This window comes from Corvus kubaryi, unplaced genomic scaffold (assembly GCF_017639235.1).
Source record: "Corvus kubaryi isolate FWS band 111438036 unplaced genomic scaffold, C.kubaryi_AGA036_p1.0 37334, whole genome shotgun sequence".
Lineage (NCBI taxonomy): Eukaryota > Metazoa > Chordata > Aves > Passeriformes > Corvidae > Corvus > Corvus kubaryi.
In genome coordinates, this window is record NW_024581108.1 from 9,307,494 (window position 1) to 9,330,432 (window position 22,939).

The 22,939-nt window shown below is 38.1% G+C and overlaps 1 protein-coding gene and 1 non-coding gene across 5 annotated transcripts in view; one reads left to right on the forward strand and one right to left on the reverse strand.

Annotated features, from left to right (window-relative positions):
- Positions 1-276: 276 nt before the first annotated feature.
- TRNAR-UCU lies at positions 277-362 on the reverse strand. The gene is given in 2 exon segments: positions 277-312; positions 326-362. It is a non-coding gene; the product is annotated as a tRNA-Arg (tRNA).
- An 11,166-nt stretch (positions 363-11,528) lies between these two features.
- Positions 11,529-22,939, forward strand: part of BCAR3 (BCAR3 adaptor protein, NSP family member) — an 87,508-nt gene continuing 76,097 nt past the window's right edge. The window contains exon 1 of one of the 4 annotated variants that reach the window (XM_042030177.1): positions 11,529-11,763. The gene's annotated coding sequence lies outside the window, so the exon portion shown is untranslated. Of the gene's footprint in view, positions 11,764-20,169; positions 20,263-21,992; positions 22,066-22,939 lie in introns of those variants that run through there. The other 3 variants (XM_042030175.1, XM_042030174.1, XM_042030176.1) reach the window with 3 other exon arrangements.

The following is a 22,939-nucleotide window of genomic DNA, read 5'->3' on the forward strand; positions in this document are numbered from 1 at the left end:
CTGAGGGCGGCGGCGGGCCCGGCAGGAGACGGAGCAGAGCCCTTCTCGTGCTTGGCGATGGCGGCTGGTGCCGCTGTCGCCTCCCGCTTCTAGCCTTCCCCAGTCAGCCAGGCACGGCGGGAGGCGGGCCCGGAGAGCCTCGCTGACGGCAGAAGCGCCAGGCCGGCGGACCGGATACCTGCGGCGGTAAGGTAAGGGACGGAGAGCGCGGGGGAGAGATTTCCGCCCAAAAGGCGTAGGGGGCGGGGAAAAAATAGAGAGAAAAAAGAGAAGACACGACTCCGCCGGGACTCGAACCCGGAACCTTTGAATCCCTTCAACCTTCTAGAAGTCCAATGCGCTATCCATTGCGCCACGGAGCCACCTGTTGGAATCGTCGCACACCGCTTATAGAGCCTGCGCGCACCGTCACGCGTTAGCCCCGAACGTTCCGGCTTTTTTCTTCTCTTTTTCCGATTTTGTTTTTCTTAAACAGTGTGAACAGGCTTACTCGTACACGCCGCCACGTAAACGAGTCTCGCGGCAGCCCTTGCGTGCTGCCAGAGCGCTGCCCACGGCCCGGGTGGGGCCCACGGCTTCCTGTGCAGCGCTCGCTCGCCACACGGCTGCGTCCTCGTTTCTTACGGAAGATCGACTTCATCAGTGATCAGTGTGAGATATGTGTTGTCATCCCACTCTGGCGTTTTCAGTATTGATCCTTATGCTTGAGGGAATATAATTATAATCCACAATTGCCTTGTATTGAGGAACTCTTCCTCCAAACGTCTGTAAATTCTGAGTAGCACTGCCCTTCCCCCGTGGATTCAGAAAGAGAAGATTTTTCCATAAAAGCTGTAATTATAGTCTGAAACAAGTCCGCGATACTATTTTTTGTAATCATGAGTAGGCACATTAGAAACCCCAAGAACCAAGAGTCTGAGGTTATTTTTTCTTTAACCTTCCCACCAGTATATCGCAAGCATAGCCTGCGGCCTTCTCGGCGAGGGGGCTCGGGGCTGCCGGCACCGCCTCCGAGGAGGGCTCCGGGCAACGAGGCCTGAGCAGTAAAACTCTGTGAGAATCTCATGTTGCACTTTATCATAATTTAAAAGTGCACGTATCCGTAAGAGTGGAGAAATACATGTAAATAAGCACACCCTAAAATCTGAGGAACCAAGAAGCTAATCATACCGATGTAAAATAAACTGACTCGGATACACAATGCCCGAGGCATTGCATCCAGGGCTGAGATACCGCAAGTAATGAATAACCGAGGTGACTCAGGCACTCCGGCCGTGTGTCCTGTGATTCCCGGGAAGCCAGCTGGTGTGCCTGCGGCCGACAGTAAGCCAGAGCTCTTGAGCTGGCTTATGACTGAATAGCTCCTGCACTGCTGCCCAGCAAAGGAGGTTGCTGGAAGGGTTCAGTAGTTACAGCGAGTACCAAATTGGAGGTACATCCCCCACACTAACCGACTGTAAACAAACCAAGAATCACTAAGCTACACCAAGTACAAGATTCAGACCAGGTCTGGTCGAATTTGCAAGCTCTGGGTCCTGCCACGATTGTTCTGTTATGGACAGAACTCCTCATAGTGCTCCGGGTAAAGGAATGCAAAGTCTGGGAAGTTTGACTCCTCAAAGCCCTGTACTGTATAAAAGAAACAGAAATCTTACTTTTAAGAACTGAGTTGATCTTCTGAATAATAAGCTTAAGTTTTTGTTTGTGCAATTCCAATAAACCACTACTAGGTAACTAAGAATCACTGTAAACATCTTGTAGTTTGTGGACACCTGGGCACGTTTATTGTGGGGTGCAGTGAGTGTTGGTGTGATCTGGTAGTGTGGCACCTTTGGACAGCACGGCACTAAGTGGCTGCAGATGGTGAAGAACCAGAGAAGCATCATTGGTTTTTGTCACAAGGCTGGTTCTGAGACTGTAAGAATGAAGAATGGTGATGCTCATATGATTGCTACTTCCTCTCATGTTTTCATTTTGGTTAGTTGGTTTATAAAGGTAGATAAGCCATCTGCTGGTTCCATTCTTGCAGGAAGACTGACTGGGGAAACGTTTGGAATTTTTCCAGAAATGTTTCAAAATATTCAAGTAATTTTGCTTTTTTACTCTGTAAATGTAGTCCCGGTGCAAAGTCCACCTTTGCGTTTGGACAGCAGATGGAGCTACTGCATGAGAAACAGGGCAGCTCACGGGTCACGAACTTGCAAAATGTGGTCATAGGCAAAAACGACAGATCTGATTAACCTTTGCTGGCGCCTGGACCCGGATCAGTCCTTTGGACTTTCCCTCTTCTGGGACTGTCTAAAGTCCACTTCTGTTGCAAGCTGGCTTTCATTTTAGCTCCTCTTCAACTTTATGTTCTTTTTCAAGGAGCAGAAGTTACTTGGAATAGAGTTGTGCTGGTTTTAGTTACTGGCACTCAGAGAAATTTTGCTGAGCTCAATGAGGTGCCTTTTTACTAATTTTTAACAGGAGGAGAAACTGAGGTAGGAATATCTTGATACAAGACAGGAAGTGTATCAATGGCAGGCCAAAAATATAATCATCATATAGAAGTCTTCTATTGATTAAAAAAAATCTAGGCGTTATTTATGAAATTGAAGTGATATTTGAGAGACTTTTTACAACATGGGTTTCAACATTAACTCCTGTTAATGTACTGTAGTGCTATGTACTGTATATCCATTGGTAATCCATTGAGCTTAAAAATTTATTAAAATGGCAATTTCCATATTTGCAGGGCTGCCAGAGATGTTTGTTGGGAGTACCATCACCTTTCTTTAAGAACAAGTGTAATTAATGCACATATTGAAAGCAAGAGGTCAAAGAAAGCTGTCATGCATTAATTACCTAAACAGGACCCTTACAAAATCTGTACATTTCAGGGGGGATTACTACAACGCTATTGCTCTAATGATTCACCTGTGTAGTGCAGCAAGAGAAAGCATTCTTCAATCTGTCAGGAAAAAGTGCTGGGATGCACAAGGTTTGAGGATACTAGAAAGAACTCTTTCAGGGAGGGTTTCTTTTGGTAATTTACAATTTGATTAATTTTTTTCCATCTATTTGTTAACATGAAGATAAATGCTTCACATGGTAGATGCTTCTGCATCTCTGCCTTTTCCTCAGTGAAGGCTGTAATTGCCATGTGACTATCAGGGTATTGGAGAATTTGTTTGCCAGGCTGCCAGCAAGCAGGAAGCTGTTAAGAACCTCTTCCAATTCTCTTGTTTATGGTCGTTGTTGGACTAATGCATGTTCTGTCCTCTCGAGTTTGTTTGGGTAGACAGGAGAAATGCCCAAGGGCAGTGCCTTTGAGGAGTTGGGGAGACATGATCACTTATGCCAAATCATCTTTACAGGGGATTGTAATGTTAATTGTGTAGTTCTATTAACAGATCAGGTGCTACAAAGCCATTTACTTTGAGTGCCAAACCTAAGCAGTCATATAGCATCTCTCAGAGCACTGCAACAGGGCATTTGGAGAAGTCCCAGCTAGTGCCTCCTGCCAAAAGTGGAGAACATCCAACTTACAGAGAGATGGAAGTCTGTTTCAAGACAATTTCAATGTTTCCTGTTGTTAATTTGATCCGTTGGTTTGGTTTAGATTTTTTCAGAAATGCAAAAGATTTGTGTCAAACACCCTTCAAAAATATCCAAAGTGATGCCTTTCACTATATTTAGAAATTCTATTCTTAAAAAGCCCCCTGTTTTGTTTTTCTTAAAAATAATGATTTTTTAAATAATATTTTAAAAATTTTATGCTTTTTTCTCCCTGTGACTTTGCTTAGCAGAGTTATTTGCTTGCTTGGTGGGCCTCCTCTGCTTGGAAGTTTGTTCATGTTCTAAAGCTTAACACAGTGAGAGTTAGCTAGGAATATCTTTTCAGTGGTGCATTATAGTTCTGCATTTCCCTCATTTTGTATGCCTCTGTATTTCAGAAGCATAATTTTTGTGCATTTCTGCTGCCAAAGGAGAGCCTGTCTATATTGTATGTCTTCTGAAAATGTGTTCCTAGGCTTTTTATTAGCATATCAGGTTTGGTAATAAGCTCACGTTTCTCATTTCTCAGTTTCTCATGCAGCTGTTTTCAGTGTCCTTTTGCCTACTTTCCTCAAGTTGTATTCTGTGCTAAGTATTCCTCTGTAATGCATTTCGAATTAATTTTCTTAACTACACCTGCCCTTGATCTTTGACTTCCTTGTGTTAGGATTTCTGTTTATGCTGCAGTTCTCCATTTCCATTTTGAGTGGTTCCACTCTTTTTTTGTTGTTGTTGTTCTTTTTCTTTTCTATTTTTTTTCTTTCCTTTTTTCTAAAAAAATCCTATACATGTTTTCATTCACTTTATTTTTCTGTGAGCATTTGTTCTTATTCATGTTAGGGTATTTGTAAAAAAAGTTTCTTTGGTATTATGAAATTTTATCTAGTCTCTGTTTATGTTATTTATAATTTTCTGAGCAAAGTGATAAGAAATTTTTGTCTCAATTTTCAGATTTATGGGGAATACACATCGCTTTACCCTAAGTGCCAAAGCAATCTTAAAGACTACATCCTTGAGTTAATAATTATCAAAGACAAAGTTGACAGTGCAAAATTTTGTTCTTGTCTTACATTTTGAAATCTAGTGTAACCGTTGGGGCTTTTATTTATTTAAATTAACACTAGGCCACTGAATATTTACAGTCCAGTTGTTCCTTTGCAGCTTTGCAGGTGACACTGTAACTCAGCTCCTCTTGTGGAGTTCAGGAGAAGAAGCGTATCTGTGGCCTAGTGATTTAATCCTGAACATCTGGATTTTTATTCCAGCTGTGAAACTACTGCGCTGGCTGACTGTGGGCAGTCTGATGCTTTTTCCTTTCTGTCAAATATGGACAGCAGTTGTGTTCTTATTCCATGTGGTGTTATGCAAGCCAGTCACCTGCAAGGTAACTTAAAAAATTTGAGATTAAACTTCCTCTGGAAACTCCTTATTATAATCTATTTTGCTTGTCACTTCACATTTCTCAAAAGTGAATGGCAAAAGGTAACAGAACCTACACAGATGACTCAGCTCCTTTTCACCAAGTTTCCCTTCTCCTGTGAAAAGGGTCACTAAACTCTCCTGGGTGACAGAGTTCTCCTGTTCCCTGCTTACTCAGTTGCTTCCTCAGCTCCCTTACTTAGTTCTTCATTTTGTGAGAATGAAACAGTCGTATTGTCCAAGTTATCTTGAGACACTGATTTGTGCTGCCTGTGCAGCAGAGCATGTTTTTCATTAGAAGCCCAACAGCAAGTATACAGATTTGGGCGCAGGACTTCCAAAATAATGGAGAGGAGTAGGAATGTTTCTCTAGCATACATACTAAGGTACAATACTTTGAGATTATTAATATATTAATTTTGCTCATCATCAAGTATGCAGGTTAAAAAACAGAATTTGAATGTACAATTAGAAGGTAATGAACCTGAAACAATTAAAGCCCGCTTACCTTCTCCTGCGCTGTTTACATTTCTGTCCTCGTCCATGTGCTCTGGGAACGATGTGTGGTGTTTAAGCAGTGGTGCAGTGCAGTCATCTGGTTCAGTGCAGGAATGTTTTGTATGTGAAAACACTGGGTTAACTTCTCTTTTGAGTCATTCTGAATCTGAACAAAACCAAGCAGGGGAGTTTTTTCAAGGTTATATCAATGTTAGTAAGAATATTATTTGGCCTGGAGTGCTTCGCTTTCTGTAATGGACAGAGTTGGCATGATGCTCATGTTAACAGAGAAAACTGGTAATTTTTGCCAGCCTTTCTTTTGAAGATGCCCCTGGTTAATAAATCTGGGCCTTAAGTGTTGACAATACCTTTCTTTTAGAGGAAAAATAGCTTTTACTCTGTATTGAATGATATCTTTTCTGATTGGGATAGAAAGAGAAATGGCTGCAGACTCCTGTCTCTTTGATGAGGGATGTTAGTATCATGGGGTTCACTGCTCTTTTTAAATGTCTCACAGTGTGGCATTAGTACAATCTGGACTATTTTTCCTGGCAGCTAAAAGGTATTGTGGGGTCCCAGTGTCCTATCACTGCTTGGATCATCACTGGATACTAGATGTGTGCTTAAGGTTGGATGTGTGTAGTCAGTGCCATTCCTGGAAGGATCTTTAGAACATGCCAGGCATGTTCTAAAGGGATGAAAAGCTTTCATTCTTGATTAAATATTGCTCAGTTATGAATACGTATAACGGACTCAGTATTCCATCTAATACTGACTGATGTAATCACGGAAACAGTTCTATTTTAAAATAGTGTCCTTTTGTCCCTCTTGTAATTAATAATATTGCACAGGCTGAGAATCTACCCCTGAATTATAAATACACTCTTCTCCTTCCCCCAACAAGTTTTTACTAAATCTGTTTCAAATGTATGTTGATTTTACTGTACTGGAAATTTTCAGCAGACTTACCCCTCTGTGGACTTTCAAACCAGTAAACACGGATTGTATTTTAAAGGTTTAATTGTAAATTTGCTTTATCTACTTGGACATTCACTTAATGGAACTGGATCAGAATTTATTGATTTTTGTAGCTAAGGTCATTGTGCAATATGAGGTTATGGACCGGATGGCAGAATTCCCAAATTCTAACCCTGGATGTGTCTTGGCCCTGCAGCATGGCCAATGCAAGCCATTCACATTTTCTTGTAGGTAAAGTGAGGGTGATATCCAGCTCTTTGTTCTGGAGGATTTTAGCTCCATAATATTTCTATGGAATTGACAACTCTTTGATCAGTATCCATAGCCTTTTAATTGTTCAAGCACATTTTTCACCCTTCTCACTCTTTTACTCCTATTCTTTTACTCCAGGTGTGAAGGAAGTGTGACTGAGCACCAGACCCTGCACAGGCACAGTTGTGCAGAGAAGATGCTCAGCAGCTCTTGGTTCACACACACAGTGGACAGGGAAGGTCACCAAGCACCTGTACTTCAAAGGAGTTACCTGTGGATTCTCTGTCTCCTTTGAACAAAAAGATGTCACTAACAGGACATCACTGCTGTCTTAGGCCTCTTGTATCCCTACATGCTATCTGCCAAAAGGGAAATAAATCTTTTCCAATTTCACAAGTAACAGAAACATCAGAGTTACTTCTTGTGAAAATGAGCATTCTCTTATACACAGGTAGAAATCTGAAATTATTTTTATAGTAAGAGAAGACCTCGGGGCTTTTTTGTGATATAATTGCTACTAGCATGTAGATCAGAGATGCACAGGAGCTAAGGAGCTAACTGAGGGGAAAGAGCTGTGGCAGGAGGTCAGCAGGCTTTGTACTATCAGGAAAAGAGAAGAGATCAAGAGAAATCAGATGGAGAGCATTGTTACTTTTGGCAAAAGAAGAGAAGGCTCCTTCTCTGCCTGCAGAAGTGCAATCACATAACAAATGTGGTGCCCTGGGAAAAGATGAGGATGAGCAAGGACGATTGGGGGAGGCATCAGAGCCAGCTGAACCTCAGCCAAACATCAACAAGAAGAGTAAAAGACAGCTGATAGGCATTGGAGATTCCCATCTGTAGTGAATGGAAACATTTATCTGCTACCGTGGTGTGATGTTTTGGGATGTTTGCTGAGTGCCAGGATCCAGGATACTGCAGAGAGACTGTCAAGGCTTGTCGGGTCCTTAGACTTCTGCTCCTTGCTGAGCGTCTGCATGGGCACCAAGGACATATCAGGATGGACAGTGAAGCTGTGGGACTGAGGGGTGAAGGTTACAAGGGCCCAGGTCCTTTCAGTGAGCAGAAGAGGTTTGGATCGGAAAGAAGACATCCTGAGGAAGGGTTATTGTAATCTAAAGAGAAGTGACAATGCAGGGTCAGTGAAGAGATGTCCTTAAGATAAGGGAGGATCTCACTCTTCCTGTGTGAAAGCAGCGGAGCTGGGGCCCTGTCCTAAATGCCAGTACGTAAATGCTTGCAGCATGGAAAAAAACCAGAAGGAATTTGATGTTTGTGCACAGTTGGAAACCTAAGCTGTCATTAGAAATAGCATAACAATTACCTGAAATGTATACTTTAGTTATTACTTTCTAAGTAATTTCTAACCTTTTAAAATTCAATTTGATGATATCAACTGGTTTTATAAAACAAAATATATTGCAGAATTCCAGTTGTAGGTAGACTGACTCATGGTTAAGTGACTTGGTCAAATATGTCTGCCAGTCTCTAGCAGAGCCAGGTCAGCTCTGACTTCACTACCTGGAGTTTTACTCCAATCTTCTTGTTCTTATTTTCCATCTATAAAATTGTATAATTAATGTGATTATATAATGCAGTTAGACCATTATTTTCAGAACTGTAGATCTGCCAAATTTATTGTTAGTTGCAATAGATTATGCTCATTATTTCACCCAGATTTACCATCTTGTACTGGCCAAGTTAAAATCTGGTTAATTCGTATTAAGACTTAATTTACCATGTGTTGAAGATAACAGATGTATGTAAGGAAAGTGAAAACAGCAAAGTTCATACACCGAGTACATTAAAATTTACTCTTGGGAATCTTATTGAAATAACTATGTAAATAAGCAGCTGCATCTTATACTGGTATACTCTAATATAGAATATTAGTTTGATCAGTGCTTCAAGACTGACAAATGTAGGAAAATATATGCTTTGCATCTGTAAATACAGTAAATTTGTTTTGGAAGTAATTTAGATATTGTGTAAGTGAACACCATGTTGCAATCTCACACTTAGTTCAAAAACAGAACACCAAACTTGGATTCTGCACTTTTGTAATCTATCAGTACAACTTTTTCATTTTTTAACAGCCATAGTGGAAGCACATTGAACTAGCAAGTGATTTTTATAGCTAATCCTTGCATAGTCTTTGCTCCATATTCTTCCTTCCAATTTTTGTCTCATAAAACCAGTCATTGAAGTTAATGCAACTTATCACCCCGCAGAAGTTACAGTATGAAGAAACAAAAAGCTGCACATCAAAGGGTCTTCTGTGCAGACAGAGCAGACACAAAGGCTTCTTTGTGATGCATGTGCAGAGTTAGCTCTGCCCCTCTAAATCAGCAGTGAATTTTCTTCAATTCTAGCATTGAGGTAAAAGAATGTCCTTTGTTCTTGTAGGGCATTTACTTTTATTTCCAAACTGCTGGCAGGCAGTAAGGATTGACTTAACTACACAAAAAATTAGTTTCCTGTGTTCAGAATTGTGATATACTTTTATAGAGGTGTATCTTGGTTTATTCAAATTAGTAATAAATACCAGTCATTTCTGCAGCAAAGTGAAACAAGCAGCTTCCACAGTCAGTGATATCTGGAAATCATAAGGAATCACTGATAAGACCCCTTATTTTTTGCCACATCCTCCATGGAGATAATGTTGACGTTGTTGTTATTGCAATATATGACTGTAGTTAATTTTATAAGTATCTGAGTTTGCAATCACTTGGGTTTGGAATCTAGGAAAATAGTATGAAAGAGCCAAAAAAAATGCCACCACAGCTCCCACCCAAAATTACAGAGATTAGGGTAGATATTTACACCCAGACAGAGGGTCAGGGACATTTCAATCAGGTTTCAATACAAGTGGCCTTTATTCCATAAACTTGCTACAAAATTATCACTTGCTTTTGTTAGTGCTGTGATGACAAGGTATTTCTTTGTGTGTCTAAAAAGGGGAATATGGCTTTTTAATTTACCTCCAAGGACTAGTCCTATTCACAGGTAGTTTGGAAGGGAGCACTTTTTGTATTTGGTATTAATTGCTATGTAATTGGTATTAGTTACATAGAGGCCTTGTGCTTTTTGGCTGAAAAATTTGCATCTTGTTTGACAGCAAAGCAAGTATCTACTAGAGATTAGTTGTATGTTTTTTGTTACTTATAAGAATGAGAAAGAGTGAAATAGCATTTGGTGAAAGTGTGAGAAATTGTGTCTCTAGGCAAGCTGGACAAGTAACTTTCACACTGAGTTAAAGTGGAATAATGGAATCTGGTAGAGAAGTTACTTTAGAATCCTTAGAAAATCTGCGAGTGTAAGTGGAAAAAAGAAGGGGCAAAGGGGAAACATAAAGACCTGGACTATGGAGAATGAGAATAATGTTGATGGTGCTAATAAAACTTTGGTAAGGGGTTGGCTTTGGATAGAGGCTGTGTTTTCAGGGTCTTCACTCCTGCAGTGCAGAATGGGTTTAGAGTGAGTGTGCAGCTAATCTGTGGTAGAACATGATGAAATCAGTCCCCAAAATGTATTACTTTCCTTCTTAATAAAATGAGAAATTCAGATTGTTTTTCTATCTCTGTGCTGGCAAAGCTTGTGTGACACACATCCGTTGTGGGAATTTACACATGCAAGCCATATATAGTTTAATATACTTACATAAATGGCAGAATCATTCCTTTTCAGCTCATGGATTTTAACACTCCTGATGTGATACCTCTTTTCCTTTGGATTATATCTAAAAGCAGTTTAGTGACCTGTTGATTGGCATCAGGAGATACTGGTTTGTTATGGTCCCAGTAAGGAAGACAGACTATAAAGTATTGCTTAAAAGACCATTTGTTGTGGCTAACAGTGTAAAAGAAAAGGATGGTGTAGGTAGTTTTATTTCCTTCCAGATGCTGAGTTGTGTAGTATTGAACAGGTCTCAAATTAGAGCTCAGCACACTGGGCAGATCCTGTCCAGGGAAAAGGCATCTGAGAGTTTGGTCTTTTGAGCTCTTACAGGATTTTCTTAAAACAATTCTATTTCTCATGTCTACTGTCAAACAGAAAGCCAGTTCACTTCAGAACTGTTTGTTGCACTTTTAGATAAAGACAAGGGCACACAGTCAATGTAATGAGTGACGTGGAGTGAGAGCTACCTGTGGACTCCTCTCCTCCAGCTGGCTGTGTCCTGCAGCCATGGGGAGTGTGCTGCACAGCCCGGGCCTGACCGCCACGCTCTGCATCAGCACAGCACTGGCCTGGGCCTCGTAGGGCCACCACTGATTCCTCAATGGGATAAAGGGATCTTCTGCCCCGCATCAGTACACCTGTGAGGAGAAATCCCTTGGATAAAGTGCAGCAAAGTGATGCAGTTATACATCCAGGTTTTGAGAACATCAATGTTTTCAGGGCAGATATACAGCCTGTGTGAGTGGGGAGTGATCCTGACTGGAACTTTTAAGTAACTTCCATTACAATATCATCATCATCAGTAATAAAGAAAAAATTAATAATAATAATAATAATAAATTATTATTATTATTATAAATGTGATGCCTGGAATAGATAAGTTTACCTCTCCCTGTTAGTCTATTGAACTCTGGACTGGTGGAGGGTGTTTTGAGCTTGTGCATAGTTTTACATGGACATAAATGAATTAATTTGGGGGCGGGGGGGGGGGGAATGTTGGTTTTTCTTCTTTCTTCCAGTTTATATGTAAACTTTTTTAAAATAATTTTTTAGTAAGAAATATTTTTAAGAAGTAGCCTGCAAAACTCTCAGTAGGAACTTCTTTATTTCCTAACGGCTCATTAGCAAATAGACGGCACATTTTTCACTTAGCAGAAAAGTAAAAATAATAATTAAAATTAAGGTGTGAAAAGGTTTACTCAAGACAGCATTCAACTTCTTGATTTACAGGGAGAAGTATCCAACCTCACTGCTCAATTATCGTCACTGTGATTCATCAGCTGCTGTCTCCTGGGCAGGTCTGACTGCTGATTGGGCACGGGACTTCTCAAGGTGTGTCTTTTGTCAAGGTTTTGCATTTTAAGAGCACACAGTAGACCATGATAGTCTCCTGCTATGGTAAGAACTCTTGTATGTCTATTTATTAATCTGTACAGTCTTACAGTTAGAAACAGGGCTTGGTGGTTAGTAACAAATAATTACGTGTGTTAGCAGATGTTTCCAAACCAACTTTTTGTGGGTTTAAAATCTGGAAAGATTTTACTCTTGGATCTTAATTGTGGCAGCTATTTCTCAGTATGCTAGTAGTGATTTTTAAAATTCTGAGATAGATAACTCTTTTTAAAATATTATTTTAAAATAAATCTGAATATAAAATAGCAAGGGATATTGTCAAATCCAAAGAGAATTAGATTAAATTTTTTTTTGTAATATTGTAATACTTTGAGAGAGAAGTGTTTATAAGATTTTACATGGTCTATATTTTTGATAACAATTGTATGTGTCAACTATTTGCAAGTAATACAAGGAAACTTTCTTCTCATGTTGCATTATGTTCAAGGCAATTTTATTTTTTCAGAGATATGAATTTATCAATCTAAATTATTTGGAAGATAAAAGTAATCTGATTTTAACATATCTTTTCAGTTGACTTTGAAAAAATAAGGGAGAATCCTGAGGAAAAATACAGAAATATATTAGATACATTTTTGTTTTGTAATTAATGGTTTATGTGAAATAAAAAGATGGAATCATTGCTGAGAGAGAGAGAAACGGATTAAAAAGGTTTGAAATGTGCTACATAGACAAGTTTGCATGTAAATGTCTGATCTAATACTGTAGGAGGATGGCAGAAAAGGCTGAGGAAAACAGCAGCTGTAATACCCAGTCGGTGTAATGTCTGCTTTCCTCCTTTACAGCAGCGCTGCTCAGAGCTCATTTCACATGACTATACTTGTTTCGGCTCCTGGAAAAATGTTGCAGTCATGGCACAAGCACCAACTTCTTTGTGAGGGATGATACAGTGAGCTATAGTAAAAGGAGGTTTTCATTTTAATGTTACAGTAGTTAAAATTAATTTTAGGATAATACATAACTGAAAACAAAGACCCTTTTAAGGATAAATTATTTAAAGAGATACTTAAGAAGTAACTCTTTCACCAAATTATCAAAACCACAAGGGTTTTCTAGACATTCTAGACAGAAGTTTCTTGCTGTTGAATTGCATGGATTGGGTTCTTGTGCTTCTGCATATTTCTTGGCTTTAAAAGACCAATTTTGTGCTTTAGAATACGAAGATTCTTTGTTTATGTACATCAGGATTGTCTTCACAGTTAGTTATGTTACTAATGCTAGAGTGGATTTTTTCACAGAACTTTAACTCTGAACACCAGTCAACACAAGAGGGTGCCGAAATGCTAGTGAAATAGTGTTATATGCAGAATATACTTTTTCTAAACATGGTTCTTTTGATCTCTCCTAGCCTTTTCTTGTTTGCATATTCACCTCTGTGATACTGTAATATCAGAATACCGTTCTTTCTAGGTGTTCTTATAATGACACCAACGCATTTTTCTCACCAGCAGCAGGCACCATCAAAGAGATTTTTCGGTATGCAAATAAACTTAGCTACAACAGCAATTTATACAATCTGTATCATGTCCTTGTCTTGCTTATGCTGGCTTTAGTTCTGTGTGCAGGGGTCAGAGACTGGTTTCTATTTCTATGTGCCACGCTATCAGCAAAGGAAGAAGATAGTAAGAACTTTGAAATGCATTGATCATTCATGGCAAAACCCTCATGGTGCAATTAATTTAACCATTCCCATATTTATGTGATGTTTTTGTCTGGGCTGAAGCTTTTAGGATCCACATGTGTCCTACTCTTCAAGCTCATTTCCTCAAAGTCTTGCAGTCAGTGTGCTGCAACACAGGAGGAACCAAAGAGCAAGTACTATTGAGAGAGGCAGTTGCACTTCATGAGTGTAGAAATTTGATTTCAACAAATGAGATGTTGTGCCTTTGTTGTTTGGATGACAAAATTATAAGATACTCTTAATTACATAATTTTCAGTGGGTTTTGCTTTCAAAACATAAAGCATGCCATGCCTTTCAGTCCCTACTGCTGAATCACCACACTGTATTTCTAGAATTGGGTTTATTTCATCAACCAGCTAAAGAAAGATACATGTATCTGGCTAAAGAATACTCTCAGACAGTATGTGTCAGATTGGAGTCCAGGAAAATCATTCAGCAGTTTACAATCATGGTAATGGTGGACCAGATTAGTGAATGTCTGCTGTGTGCGTTCAGTCAAGTAGTCATAAAAGAGCAAATGCTTCTTTGTGTCTTCCTCTTTGGTCACACGCAGTAATAAACTGAGTTCCAACAGTTTAGACTGCTAAGCCTAAACTTCTTGAAAACAACCATTAATTTCACGTCCATAACGTTTTCTCTGTGTCCCAGCAGCTGATCACAATCGCCAGTGCCAATGTTTGAACACTCACAGATCTGATTTGTTGCATTGAAGTTACACATCTCGGTGCATTATTGGTTCCTGCAGTAAAGGGCACTTCCAAATTGTGCAAAGATTGCGTAATGCTTTGCAGTGGATTATATGATTTGAATTATAATTAGATGCCAGGCTAAGTACCCTTTTTGTCATATAAAAAGGTTTCTGAAATAAAGGAAAATAATCTAGTCACTGTTGGAGTCTTTTCTGTATATTCTTAATAAAAGGCCTGTCACTTTATTTGATGGAGTAGTGTCTTCAGATTAGTGCTGCTTTCTTAACTGTGTCTAATCTCATTTGATTCAAGCATCATGGAATAATAAAAAAATCAATGTAGCATAGGTTTGTTTTGAAGTCGGGGGGTTAGCTAATCAGTAAACGTCAGTTCATCATGTTTAATTAGCTAACAGGAATTTTCTGAAACCATTAAACAGGATCTTAAGAAGCAAATTGGATGTAGGCTTATTAATTTATAGTGAAGTTCTGGTGTAGAAACTGAAAACTTTAAATCTGACTCTGTTTTCCTTTATACAGAAATTACAAAACGATTTGTCTATATAGTTTTAGTAGCTACTTCAATAATGTGAAGCATTTCTTTTAGTCCCCTTCCACCAACTTATGAAGTTGAAAAGATTAATATTTTTCTCCATCTTTGGATCATTTGCAAGAGCATAAACAACTCAGAAATTCCTTTACATATCAATATATCAAATACCAACACATGAACTGTGCAGTGTTAGAGCAGTGACCTTCAACCAAACTCTAAGTCGAGAATTTCTGTTTCCAAGGCTTCTCATTCTTGCTGATTATTTTCCTGGCACAATGTATGGATCTTTTGTGGTGTGTTGTTTGCTGGAGAATGAATGGAGGCCCTCTGGCTCATTTATCCTACTGTCTCACTTGGGATTTGAACTATGTTGCTGGAAAAGAATGTCTAGTGCTCTCACTTTCAACTCTAATCCCCCCATCATTAAGCTTGCTATAGCAGTTCCCTGTTGCATAACTATTTTCTCAGCTATAGAGCCTAGTGATGGTTTTGAAGAGTAGCTAAGATTTACAGGATATCATATGCTTGTGCTTTTGAAGCTCTCCAACATAAACATTTTATATCTTAGAATCAGAAAAAATACCTCTGAGTAATTTTATTTCACTTCCTCCATACACTTTCTTTTTTCAGTTTGGTTTGTTTCTTTTTGTATTGTCCTTGTCTCAAACAGTTGAAATTAGGGCTATATGATACCTTGTCATAACACTGACATAAAAGCTGTAATAGACTGAAAAGCACTGTGGATTGTTTTGGTTGAGTTTATTGGGGGGGTGGGCTGTTTTTTGTTTAGTTTTGTTTTTACAAAAAAAATACTCCCTTTGTATGCAGGCAGGTACCATTTAAGAGGAAAAATACTATTATTGAATATATGTCTTGATTTCCAAGTCAAGGAAATTATTACTTACTATAAGGTAATTTGGGATTTTTTTCATTACAATTCCCTAATATTACTGGTTTTTTCTTACCCTACATCACAACTACTCAGAATATGAACAATTTTTTTTTTTAATTGCATGCCTCTGCTGATAACTTTCCCTTAAGACTTGCCAAAATAAAGCTATTTTAAAAAATGCCTTGAGGACAGCATCACTTTACAGGAATTCAGTCAGAAGACAACATACCAACTGATGCAACTCAACTATGGAATTTTTTTTTATTAATGGGGAGAAAAATTATGTATTTAAAAAATAGAAACCTATTATCTAGGCAAGTCTTGATCTACTTCTAGAGCTATTAACATGTTTACAGACTCTTCCAGACTAGTGAAACTGCACTATTGCTCATGTAACTGTAGGGAAAATAAAAACAATGAAAATTTTAGTCGTTCCCACATGTCAGCTTTTTCTCTAATCATGTTTTGCTGCAGGTTTTCAGTGATTTGTTCTGGTCAGGGCTAGATTCCTGTTCTTTATTCTCTTTACTCTCTCTACTAACTCCAGCATAAAATTTTCTTTATGTCTTTTCATCTGACTGGTTTTAGCTACTGCTTTTCTTCCTCTTTACTGCATCTCACATTTATCTGTCTGTGTCTCTCTCATTAATACAGAGTTTATTTCTTACTTTTTGAAAATACTGTTAGCAGGATTCTCTAGAAGTGGAGTCCATGAAACTGTAAGAGGAAAAGTGAAAATTTAAAGGACAAGATAGGAGGAGGAGGATAAAATAGAGTTGTTTAGTTATACCAAGAGAGAGTATGACTTCAAAAAAAAACTGCAATAAAATTTTTAAATATCAGAATTAGCAAAAATGGTCTAGGAAATTAATCATATTACTTTGCTCATGAACTTTGGGGGCCATCCATAAGTGCAGTGCTCTTGACAGTTGTTCCACTGTCTTTCCATGTACAAGTTCTGTATACCCATGCCCAGCCATGTCATTAGAACTGAGAGCAGAAAATTTCCTTATAATGTTAAGTATCTTATGGAAATAGTCCTTTATATTGTAGCTAAAAGTACTTGAGAGACTTTGATATTGTTCTCTCAACTATACACTTTAGTACAATGACTACTGTGTTACAGATTGGTGCTCTTGTTTCATCAAATTTCTAGATCTTTCAGTTAATGTTAGTGTGACTTTTAAAATTAACATGGGTACTTGTGTAAATAAACTGCAGGTTTTACAGTGCAATCTTGTCAGTCTTGAAACTTGGTTACCCTCCTGCTCCAACAGAGCACAGACCCTCTTCCTGCAGCAAGCCTAATGCAGGCTGGCTTTGAAAGCCTTCTATTGAACAAGCCCTCTAGGACAGGAGATGAGCTAGGTTCTGGTTGAGTTCCATTTTGTGGAATACTACTGCTGATGTGCAAGTTGGTGTTATTTTTGCATGCAGATTTACTTTTGTATTGTAAACACTTAGAATATCTTTGAAATAGGTGGATTATTAAATGAAGGGAAATATATCAAAGTAGACCTGCTGTTACCACTGCAGAGAGTTGAGCTTTGTCTTTTGCTCGTCTAATGTGAATGCATAAAGCTTCAGACAGATGTCAGAGGAAATGTTTAATAAGTTAAACTCCAGTGCTTAAAAGCACTGAAGCTCTCCTTTCAGGTTGTACGTGATACATACAGTAAAATTTGTGATGAGTTGATCTGGCAATTGCAAGATTACAGCCAACACAACCAAAGGCAAAGTAATAGTGAAGGTAGAAGCCCAGTACTTCAGCTGCAATGCATTAGAGTTTTAACACAAACTAAGATACACTTGTGTCACTGAACAGGTGTTCAGATGTTGCTGCAAATTAAGGGCTTGGCTGAAGCAATCAGCTTTTCTCTGAACCTCAGCTGAGATCCTCTAAGTTACACTTGAGAAATTAAGTTCTACTTGGAAGTGTCCTACCCTGCCTCTGCACTTGTGCTGTTCCTGGAACAGATTGCTACAGAATATGGTGAGGTGAGGCTGGAGAACTTCTGAGGAAGAATGAGGTCAGTGCACAGCACGGTGTCAATAGGAGCTTGTCATGAGGAATGCTGTCAGAAGGCAGCAGGTAAGGAAAGTTCAGAGCTGATGGCTGAGAAATCAACAGAATCCAGCCTCCATTTAAGGATGGTTCATGGCTTGAATGCAGTAACACTGCATCACAGAGTAGGATGGAAGCAGGAAGGGACTGGAAAGAAATCCTTTGGGCTATCTGCAGAAATATCAATAAAACAGGTATGTAGACAGACTCGGTGAGGAATTAAGCTTGCTACCACAAAATTAATCAAAAATGCTCTGAACAAATTTGAATTGGCATTGCAAGTTTAGACTGGCTCAGTCTTTTGTGTTATCTACCTGTGGTGCTTTTTATCTGTCTCTAGTACTTCTGGCACTGTCTATACCATATCTTCAAAGGAAAAGGAAATAGTTCTTTGTTTATCAGACTTGCCCTGCATTTACAAAAATATGACTGGTAGCATTTTTGCATGTAAACTCAGTTGATTCAAAGAAATTTCTGGCTTGCTGCTGGTGTTTTCTCCAGCTGGAACCCAAGTATTTTAATGTTTCAGGTCGTTCGCTGTTTGGGTCCAAAGGTGTACTAAAAACCAAGTTACTGCTTTTTGCATATACGATCAGAGGTAAGCAAAGGATTGTCTGACTCTTACAGACAGATTGACTTACTAAGCAAGTTATGAGGCTATGACCCATCTTGCCCTTTATGGCTGAGCTCTCCATAAAGCAGCTTCTGGTGTGTTACAATTTTTAGCCCAACTTTTAATGGTACTCAGACATTTTTTTTATTGCTAGTTGTCTCAGTGTAAGTTGCATAGTATTGTGAGTTCTAGCACTAACTGCAATGTATATGAGGACATTCAGTTTAGAAAACAGAGAAAACATCAATCTGAAATTAAAACAGAATTTATATTAAAACTTCATTTGTTTCAGCTTTGTGCCCAGTGCCTTATAGACTCATTCTCACTGAATACAATAGTTTATTTTAATAAACCTGTTTATTTAGTCTTGACTATCTTAAAGGTCTTTTCCAACCAAACGAATTTATGATTATTGATCATGTTCAGGAAATGCACTATTTTTCTTTTCCTTTTTAATTATGAGTTAATTCAAAAGAAATCAGCAAGCGATTCTACTTTCTGAGGGTGTTGCATTTACAACTAAATTGTTTTAATTTCAAAGTTGGGGTTTTTTATTGCTTATTATGCAGCTTTTTGAATTACATCTACTGGCATGTTACGTTCTGCTCTCAACCCCTAAATAGTTATCACTTCATTGCAAAATAAAAGTCAACAAAAATGAATGCATAAACAGGTAGGAAAACGTACTAGGCATGACTTTGTGGCTTGGAGTACCAAATTAATGAGGAGGAGCTAGAGGCAAAGAGCAAGAAGGAGAAGAAAAATCCGGTTAACTACACAGTTCAGAAGTTTAGAGCAGCCAAGCAGTAAGAATATGTGTACACAAGAGCAAAGGCAGGTTGCAGAGTGAAAAGGCTCAGGACTGCTAAGCTCTTGCAGAAAAGGAGAAACCAAGCTCAGACAAACTAAAACTTTTGTTTTAATCCATTTCAATGCAAAATCAGCTTGGTTTGCTCAAACCACTTTTATCAGTGTCTTAAGCGAAGAAGATTGATTTTAGCACTGGGGTATGTGAGAAGAGCCACCACAGTCCTTCCTTTCGTTACACTGCAAAAACTGCCACGTAGGTGCAGAATGAAGCTCAACTTGAGAGCACATGTTTCTGTTGGTCCATAATTTAGCAAACGCACCTGTGATGTATTTTGTTGTTATTTCTGCCGCCAGTTTGATTCTTATCACAAGTCAATTTAGGTAGATTAGATAGCACTCAAATCCTAGAGTTAATTAGTCATGTGAATATCTCAGCCTTTTTTAAAAAGTTGTGTTATTTGTAGAACACCTTGAAAGAAAGACCTAGGTTAACCATAAAGGTTAAAACATCAGAAGACAAATAAAAAGAATATTAAATTAAAAAAAAAAAAAATGGAGCTTGGCTCAGAAGTTTTGTGTCTCTGAGTAGCCTTATTAAAAAATATGGTAGTCCTACTATTTCCTTCCAATTCTGAAGGACAGAAGAGCTGAAGAGGAATGTATTAAATGATAAAACATTTCAGAAACCCATTGCAGTAGCTAGTAGTTAAAGAACTTGAGACAGACCATGGTCCTGGATCTGCACATTTAAAAAAAATACACACTCCACAGGGACAAAAGCTTGTGTTTTCAGTAAAATAGGACTATTTCATGGATCCAGTTTAGCATCTGACCACACAAATGGTAGACTTGGTGCAGTGGAGGTGAGGAACTTCTGGGTTGATATGGCTGAGGAATTGAAAGGAGCAGGACTAGAAAGTTCAAATTGGATCAGTCCACAGTAAAATTTTAGCAGGGAATCACAGATGTAAACTCATTTTTTTTCTTGATCCTCTCTCCCCACAGAGAGCTTAGCATGCTAGCTTTAATCAGATTTCTGATTATATGGCATATGTATTTACAGTCTGTTACTGCTGGGTGTGTTACAGGCTCTGGCTGTTCAAGCTGAGAAGCAGCTGTGGAGTCTTTTCAACAGTGTATGCTGGCTCAATTTCAGCAGTGAACTAACACTGCTTGTGCAGGTAGGATGAACTCCCATCTAGCTACAAAAGACCACACAGACAGACAGAAAGAGGAAAGATTTAATAGACTGTATGATCAACACTTTCTTTTTAAGTGTTTGATGATCTTAGTTCTATTTATTTATTTGAGTCTGATCACATAAATATTGTTACAATTAGCTCTAGCCTTCAAAAGATCTGCTAAGTTGTTTGTACTGAATGTATTTGGAGATTTTTACTAGGCTTTTCTGGTGACATGCTAGATTCATTAATACTCGATCACCTTATTGCTGTCATATCACCTGCATTAAGCACAAACAAAAATTTGCCATTTCTGGGAATCAAAAAACATACACAGTACATTCTTTTTAACTTTGGACCAGTGGCAGGAGAATGTACAATAACTAATCTGGGCATCGAGAGAGAGTTAGGGAATTGCCCATACACTGGGTCAAGTATTATTAAAATCTGCAAGAGCAAAGTGACACTTTCAAAATTCTTTGAAATACTTTGTGCTAGTGGAGCAGCTTTGTGCCACTTCTTAATTCCCTGTGAAATGCAAGAACATTTGCATGAATTGGACCAAAATTCTCTTCCTAGGACAAATGTATGCTTTTACAAGTGTTGTAAGAACATAAGTATACAAATATATAAGTATATAAGCATGTCACCAAAGCTGTTGGTAATTCATCCTGTAAGAATTTTCAGAAATTTTGGTTGTCTTTGTTTTAAATAGGTTTTTTTTGTTTGTTTGTTTTAACTGCATATACCATCTTTTAAACTCATTTATCCTATTTATCCTTTTGCTACCCAGGATATCAGTGACATTATATTCCCCATTGAATAAGATTGTATGAAAAACTGCTTCTGTTTTAGAACTTTGGCTTAATAATTAAAAATATGTTGATGTTATGAAATGGATAAAGTTGCACTCCTGTATGTAAGGAAAATAAATTAAGGGTGGTTAGTCTCTGTCTTCCATAAGCAGTACATAAAGAATGATGAACCACTGTCTTAGTTGTTTCTTGTAAGCTGCTGGTAATAAGTATTGAAATCCCACCAACTGAAAATACCTGATTTGAAGTCTGACATAAAGTAGCTTGATGTCTGTGGTATTTTTTGTGAGATGTCTGGCATGAAAATCTGCTGTGTAGTTGCTGAGTCAGTATGTATTTAACTCCTGCCTGGTACTTTGTAGACTATTTATCTTTACACAAACATTGGCCAGAACAGCATATACAAGTTGAGTAATGTTTTGTATTTGTTTCTCTGTAGTCTGCAACAGATTTGCTAAATGTTGGATTGACATAAAAATCCATGTTGGAAGTATCCCTTCAGTGCCTGGACTGCCAACAATATTTATGCTAATAGTTTCTTTTCAAAGAATCCAGTATCCTTACATCTTTCACAACAATTTGTCAAAATTTCACCAAAAATATTTTGGATTTAAAACAATTTGAACAAGGAAACATGAAGCAAATCAGGGACTAAAATAAATGAACTAGAGTATTGATAGCCTGTTCAGTATATTACGTGATACTGCATATTCCTAATAGCTCTGTCTGCTCTGAGCTATTCTGGTAAAATCATGCCTCTAGGTTCAGGCTGAACAGCATGTGTAATGTCTGTGACAGTCTGAGCCTTGGAGATGGAATTGGTTGAACAGAGTAGTCTATTCAGATAAATGCAGGGATTCATTCACATGGAAATCATTCCTGGCACAGCTGAAACAAAGTATGAGTGAAAGAGGAAACAAAAAGGAGCCACGGCGAGCTGCATTCCCAGCACCAGTAAATCAGCAGAGCTTCATTGTTCATGATAAATGTAAGTTACTTTACATGACATCAGTCTCACCCACTGTTTGAAGAGGTGGTGGTGACACGTAGTCCTACAGTAAAAGATTGCTTTCGATTAATTTGAAACCTGCTTTTCAGTTATGTGTAGAAACCATGTTTTGCCAGTGTAACAGCAAGCTTTAAAGTGAAATTATTTTCACCTTCCTTAAAAGCCCATAGCTGTTTTTCTAGAGTACTGAAAAGTTGGATGAATAGTTTAGATCAGTAAAGGGTAGAAAAAGTGCAGACCTAGCTAGTACCAGCAAAAACCTAGCATGATACATAGGAAATCTGTATTTTTCTGAATTTTGTTGTGTCAGATGTGCTCCCACTAGGAGGAGTTGTCATCATATCTTTACCCTATAAAATTCTCAGACTTGTGCTTTAATTTAACTCTTTTGATGAAAATGTGATGGTTCACAATGTAACTATAAACAATCTATAAAGTTCACCTATGTCTATCTAGCTTGTAGTACACAAACTGCTAATTGGTAGCAATATAAAGAAAAAAAGAAGCTTGCAGCTTATGGTATCCTACAAGCAAACTTATGTTTGTCATTTGCATTATGGCAAAAATTAAATGCATTTCTTAGAGGTTGCAATTAATTTTCAATTTCAAGTTTTCCATAAAACTTTGAGAATTTCAGAGTTTTAAATTATGTTTTATTAGTCACAGTTAGCGGAAAAGCTTGAAATGAAATGCCTAGAAATTCCAAGAAAGAGGAAAGAAGGGTAAAAGTTAAATCTCATATGTACACAGTCTTAGGATTTTTTAAAAATATCTCTTTTTGTTATGTTATGTTTATATGTTATATAACACTTATGTTGCAAATACTGATTATGACTTTAAAATATGGTGGTTT